The sequence below is a fragment of the Electrophorus electricus genome, chromosome 25 (genome assembly GCF_013358815.1).
Source record: "Electrophorus electricus isolate fEleEle1 chromosome 25, fEleEle1.pri, whole genome shotgun sequence".
Lineage (NCBI taxonomy): Eukaryota > Metazoa > Chordata > Actinopteri > Gymnotiformes > Gymnotidae > Electrophorus > Electrophorus electricus.
The window spans coordinates 587,501-595,000 of NC_049559.1; positions in this window are offsets into that span (position 1 = coordinate 587,501).

Consider the following 7,500-nt stretch of genomic DNA (forward strand, 5'->3'; position numbering starts at 1 on the left):
ATTCAATACCTGAACAGAACAAACCACTGCACATGAAACCTGGAAGATATATTTATTCAGCATTTTGTATGCTGCTGTATTTTACAGGATCAAAATGTATTTGTTGTTGAACTAATGCCACAAGATGAATTTGGTATAGACAGACAGAGGCGTGGAGAGTGACATAAGAATCTAATGGACTTGACATTAGCAGACTGTGACATTTGCATCTGTACACTGACCTACATACATAAATCTGTCTCCTTATTGCATGGTGTTGTCAAGTGTGTTTTCATACACATCATTCTTTGAGCTTTTGGTGAAAGCCACAGGTACTGAAGACACTGCTGCAGCACGTCAACATTATAAGTCTCTGAGAAAGTAAAAAGTGTAAAGTTTTCGAGCTATCCAAGGTGCTCTATTTAGAAGCAATGCACAAGCACCTGCTATTAGAGAACAAACAACCATATTCTTATTTTCCTCCGTAAAAGTTTTTAGCTGCTGTGCTGCACCACAATCGAGCCAGACGCAGTAAGAGAAGAGCAGAGCACTTCCTGTCCCTTCTGAGTCGCATGAGCAAGGCATGACTGTTTGCTATAAAACTCGTTCCAATAACTCACCCGGGATCGTCATAAGCACAGAAGATCTTCGTATTTGCACTGTATCTGTGGATTCTTGTTTGTTCAATGAAAATAAACACACCACGTGCTCCATCTGTCTGGGGCAGCTCTCCCAGGGTGCTGCTCCGAGGTTCCGCACACCTGCACACAGCAATGTGTGTGTGTGTGTGTGTGTGTGTGTGTGTGTGTGTGTGTGTGTGTGTGTGTGTGTGTGTGTGCAAGTGTGTTATCTGATGCATCAGGTTAGACTTTGGCAACAAGCTCAGGGTGAAATAATCATCCTAACCCTTCCAAATATTTATCCTGATGAAATGAAGCTGTCAAGCAGACATTGGCATGTTTGTCCAAGTGAAAAGGTTCAGTTCTGTGTGTACAGGAATCTTGTGAAAGTGGAGATGACACTTAACTGAACTCATTTTAAAAAGGTCAAGGTCATTCAGTTTGTGTACCATCACAATTTGACCACTGGATTGTTGATTTCAGAATCGTTTGTCACATCAGAAACAAATAAAGGAAAGTTTAAAGCTCAAAGTTCACCTTAATTCGCATGTAAAACTGAAGGTACTGTTTGTAAAGGCTTTGATAATCACGAAGCCCTACTACGTAAACACGTAGGCCTACTAGTTAACAGTTAAACTGCAAAGTTATAAGACGTAAACTAACCAAAACGAAGAAACGTGTCTGTTGGCCCAAATCATGTGACTGACTTCACACCCCCGACATTCAGTCTCTAAACATGTAAGGGCTCTCAGAGCGCGCGAGGACACCGGGATTAACGGGGCCACGTGCCACCGATCTGTTCGGGCGCCGTCGTTAATTGGAGCGAGCGCGCGGGCCTCATTTGCGTGCAGGACCGCGGTATCAACAATGCGCGCGGCGCGCTTCAAATCGACCCCGTCGGGACGCGCGCAAGCAAAGCCGGGAGAATTAAAGTCGGCAAGGTTTGTAATTTCAATAAACGCTGTGAGAAATGAGAAGCGAGAAAGACTCATTACGCCTCAGTGTTAGTGGAGTGGCGCATTCGCAGCGGCTCGTCATTAAAGGTGCGGTCCCCAAATCCGGAGCGGAACCAGCCGCTTTATTGATAGGCACGTGTAGCACTCCGAGCGCCACCAGGTACTTATCTGGTTTCGCCCTGTGTCCTGTCTTATAGAGGGGGGGCTTTAATACTTTGTCACTGCTCCTGGGGCCAGCGCCTCTTCAAATTCATTATTTCCTATTTCTGATAGATATATTTTGCCCTGCGAAAGTGAGAATTTTAATATGATGTCTGACAATCTCTGCCCGCGGTCATTTGGAGCTTGAACAAAAAACGCGCACGTCGGCTGTCGGAATGTTTTATAATAATCACGGTTTGGAGTGCGGCGTTGTAGTCTGACTAGCACTGTCGGGTCGTGACACCCAGGGAAAGTAGTGATTGAACAGTTTTATTATTATCAACGTTTTACAAAGTGGCCTAATCGATTAAACTAACTAAGAAAAAGCCAAAGTATATTTAGGATCAGTGAGAATAACCTCGATGAGCAAATTTCTCATTAAGAAACCGCTCTTTAATTGTAGTCTTTCCAGACTAGCTTGATCTCATAACTCTAATTATATTTAAGGTATCAGAGAGAATGCTGATTTCGGCAGACCTCTATATTGCAAATAAAATATCCAAAATTAGAGCATATACAAGATATAATGTTGTATTCCACCACTCATATTGCTGCATATGTAGGTTTTAATTACCATAATGAATATTTTATTTAAATAATTAGGGTATCGCTTCCTCATTTGTCTTTATGAAGAAAACAGTGTAATGATGCATCTCAGGCAGTAGTAGGAGCTTCGTGCAATGGTCACTCATCATCCAGCCGCCGTGTGAAGATTCAGCGATTTATATAAAGTCCTAGTCATTCAACTCAGATTTGAGCACGTCTTCATACTCAAGCCTATTTTAGTTTTTTAGTTTTTTTTGTTTTTGTTTTATTTTCTATTTTCTATTTTCTTTTCTAGATAACAATACATAAATACATAAAAAATATGAGGTTCAATATTTAATTGTTGATAATTCAAAAACTAGATGCCTTGACTTTCATTGATCTTTATCTTTTTAAATAGGCAGGTAAACAAAATTTGTAAACTAAATTAAATCTTATACACACACACACTCATATATATATATATATATATATATATATATATATATATATATATATATATATATATATATATATATATATATATATAATTTGTATTAAATCTTCCTTACACACACACTCATATATATATATATATATAGTGTGTGTGTGTGTGTGTGTGTGTGTGTGTGTGTGTGTGTGTGTGTGTGTGGTTTTATTTTAATGGTTGTTTTAGGACGTCATGAGGAAATCTCTGTTGTATCATTGTGGTCAAAACCATATGCAGTCATGCCATTATAATACAAAATACAGACACACACACACACACACACACACACACACACACACACACAAACAAACACGTAGGCACACATACACACACAAACACATGTACACGTTGACACACTGAAAATTTTCAACAAAAAAAACTCAGGTTTGATTATGCACATCAGTAATAATAATTCACTTCCAACATCTGAACAAAATTCATCCTTTTCACAGATTCTTTCTTTTAATCTGTCCTGGGCTCCAAAAGTTTAATAAAATGTAGATCTGTAAAGGTGATATTTCATCAGACTGCCTGTTTCATACAGTTGGAGTAATGGTTTTACTCTGTTGTGTCTTGTTAGACAATCAAACTCAAAAATTAAATAAAAAAAACATATTACATAATTATATCAAATATTATGTTATTAAAATATTATTATTATTATTATTATTATTATTATTATTATTGTTGTTGTTATTATTATGATTGGCACATAGGGTGCAGCTTCACTCCCACAGACATTCTAGAAGCGGCTTTTCTCTGGAGTCTAAATTGTCATTCAGCCCCAGATTGTGAAAGCCCTTGGTAGGGCTCCTTTTCCACCACGATCCTTCGCTGTACTGGAGGGCTCGTCAGCCCTGCAAGCTGAAATGTCCTTTGCACTTTCATATTTGCCTGTTCTCTTTAAACAGAGGGGTTCAGATGTGAGAGGCCACGTGCTGTTTACGGGAGCAGCGATGTCATTTCTCCCCATGACCCTGGGCACAGCGACACAGCTGAGTTCAGAAGCTTCGATTGGACACGTCAAGGTGCCGCGGTAAAGGTGCACCACTAGATAATTCTGGGTCTTTTGCCCTCCTGGGAGTGATGTGAGGTTTGGAAATGAAACCCGGATCGTCTCCACAGATTACAGGTAATACAGTCCGTCGCCCCCGTAAACATTCGTGACAGGCCGCTCGCGATGGAGAGAGAGCTCCAGGACAGGTGCTTTCACACTTTGATTTACCTAAAATTAGTCCAGGAAAGTCAGGATGTCTCTGAGGTTCTTCACAGAACACCCATAAACTATCACAGCAACCCGTGAACCCACGAACAACTTTTTAATACCCCATTGCCAATAATAATCATCATCATCATCGTCATAATCATAATAATAATATTATCATGATTGTTGTTGCTTTTCTGTTCACTGTTGTACTAATAATGAATTGACATAGGTTCTTTATTTAGGCACTGAAATGTAAAAAGTAAGAACATAATTTGCATATCTGTCTTGGTAACTGCAGTACTCAGGAGTGTGTGACAGTATATAAGGGTGTGTGTGTCAGTATAAAAGGGTGTGTGTGTGTCAGTATAAAGGGGTGTGTGTGTCAGTATGTAAGGGAGTGTGTGTGTCAGTATGTAAGGGAGTGTGTGTGACAGTATATAAGGGTGTGTGTGTCAGTATAAAAGGGTGTGTGTGTGTCAGTATAAAGGGGTGTGTGTGTCAGTATGTAAGGGAGTGTGTGTGTCAGTATGTAAGGGAGTGTGTGTGACAGTATATAAGGGTGTGTGTGTCAGTATAAAAGGGTGTGTGTGTGTCAGTATAAAGGGGTGTGTGTGTCAGTATGTAAGGGTGTGTGTGTGTAAGGGTGTGTGTGTCAGTATAAAGGGGTGTGTGTGTCAGTATGTAAGGGAGTGTGTGTGTGTAAGGGTGTGTGTCTCTCTTTACACAGAGAAGCTCTTTGCTGATAAATGTCACTTACACGGAGAGCTGCTATACACTGAGTGCAAACATTCTTAATGTAGGAAGATTACACATGTATATAGTGCCCCCTAGGTGCAGTACAGTCAAGCCCCATGTGTCTGGGCCTGTCAGCTGTTTATTTGTTTATTTATTTATAACTAAAACCATGAACTATACAAGTCTTTATATACTCGACCACTTAGCAGGTAGCTGCATTTACTGTTGGACCACCCATATGTTAAAAATGCTCCAAATGTAAAAGTGACCTAGCAAAAATGCCCTATATGTAATGTTATATATTCACAACCTGTTATTTTATTAGACTCAGATCCGTACAGTATGCGATATGTTTCATTCACAATTTCACTCCTACTACAATATATGTCCAATTTCATATAACTTTACATAAGCAATATATATGACATGGTGTTATATACTTTATTATAGTTCTCCAACCTTCCAACACCTAAAAAAATACATCCAGTGTAGGTTTATGTCCAGCATAAGCAAAGCAGCTGTTAGGTGTTTGCACTGCACCAGTGGATCGCCGGCCTCTCTCTGCAGCTGAGCGACGACCTCTGTCTGGACCGAACCCAAAGCTTGTGTGAAACCCAGTGAAGTGTGATGTTTGTTCAATGACTGGACCGTATCCATTGTAGCTTCACAGTGACATCACCAACAAAGGTCTATTACTTTTATAATTTATCGCTTAATTCCGTCATCGCCAGTGATACAGAGAGGCAGAATTTCGATCCTGATTGCGCACTGATCCTTTGGTGCTTAAACTGTTGACAACAGGACCAGACGTCCACACTGTTTTTCTGACCAATTTTCTGACCAATACACAATTTTCACAGACCCAGAACTGAAGGCCATGAAGGAGATACTCCTTGGCATTCAAAACAGATAAATAGTCCATAACTTTTAATTAGTTAGCGTAAGACTACACTAACTGGATCCTGGTATTCTGCTTACAGGAGATTTGTGTCACTGTAGTAAGAATAGCTGTGTGTGTCTTTAGCACAACAGCTCCTCTGGGTGTAGAGAATTAAAGACACCTTCATACTTGCGGTCCTCTACATTTTTCCGATGATATAACAGGGTTGTGCTTTTAATCCCTGTAGTTTTTAACAATTTATTTAAACATTTTTGTTATATTGCATTCAGGATAAAATGATTTGTAAATTCATTAGTGTTTTATGTACTGAATGAGTATCATTACACAGGCAGAGATCAGTAGTGTAACATATGCAGTCAGGTGTTTTTAAGTCATGTAATTGTATCCCACAGGTCATGTGTGGTCCTGGACTAGGTGAGGTGACAGCGTGTCTGATCTATCAGTTCCTGCTAATATGTCTAGACACCAAAGTATTACAATGTCTAATCAATTCTGAAACTGATGCAAATTGAGGATGTTTTAATAATGAGGTTACTTTGCATATTCATCATGTCAAGCTCCTTTAACACTGCTGAAATGTGAATCTAAACGATTTGCAGTCGTAATTAATTATCTCTAATTTCAAGCGTACATGTACGACGTATTCATGTATTCAGTCACTATGATTCCATATTTATTGACGGTTTTTAATTCTCCACGTCTTCTTCTCTTGTTCCTGTACTGCGTACGAAGGCTACGCCTGACAGGGGCGGGCAGGGTTCATACGCTGGAGACCTGCCTTATCTGCGCTGTGGGGGGCATTGGAGAGGATCTGGAAAGATCAGTTGACTGGAAATCAATGACTGCTAAAAGGGAACTGGGTCTTGGAGGGTGCAGACTGGTCTTCCATAGGCTCAGTTCACAAGGGCTTTCGTGTGATACTGGCTGTTAAGGTAGATAAGTGCTCGACAAAATCTTGATGCCTTTTTGTTCAGCCTATAAAACTGTCTGTATTGCAGTATTAAAACATTGAATATACTCGCATTTATAGTTGTATTTAAAAATCTGTCTGTAAAAGTGCAAAGTGGGTATATTTTCCACATTTTAAAATCTAAGTTACAACAATATATAATGTTGGTGGTGTTGAAGATATTTAAGACATCTGATAGTTTAGTGGAGATTATTAAAAAAAAAGAAAGAAATGAATCTTAAAGTTGGCAGGTTGTGTGTGATTTACATAGCTGCTAATTCCAGGTGAAAGTGTGCCACCCACGCTGAACGTTCCACCATGACAAATGTTCACCGTCTGTAGCCGCAGTATACCTGCTTGTGATGAGCCTTACAGACACTCCGGACACTCCGGACATTCCGGACACTGCCCTTCTGGTGGTGGTTGTGATGGGATCACACATCGGCAGGTTGAAGGGGGCCATGTTTTTAGGAGATCAACCCTCAACTTTTTTTCTGTCCAGAATGTTTTCAGAGTTATTTGCATAGTTGCAGTGACACCTTTTCCACTGAAAGCAGAGGGGGGAAAACATATCTATTCAAAACCCATTTAGTTCATTCCTTTCTTGGCCGGTAAACCTATTCATCAATTGTTCTGCCTTGTAGATGGCTTTCTAATGCTAATCCAGCGTGTTAAATATCTTTTTGTTCCCCTTTCACCGTTTTGTCACTCGGTTTATCCAGTTTTGCTCACCCATTTTATTTATTTCTGCGCCTCGCTCCATTCATGTGCTCATGTATTTTTTATGATGTTGTTTCACTGTCATGCAGTGTCAACTCCCCCATTCAGCCGGGACTACTTGAAGGGTTTGTTGGGACAAAGCATGTACACATTGCAGAGCTTTTCACTCCAGCCAGCTGGATCGGCTGGAAAAAGAAAAAACCCTGTGAAAAGAAAC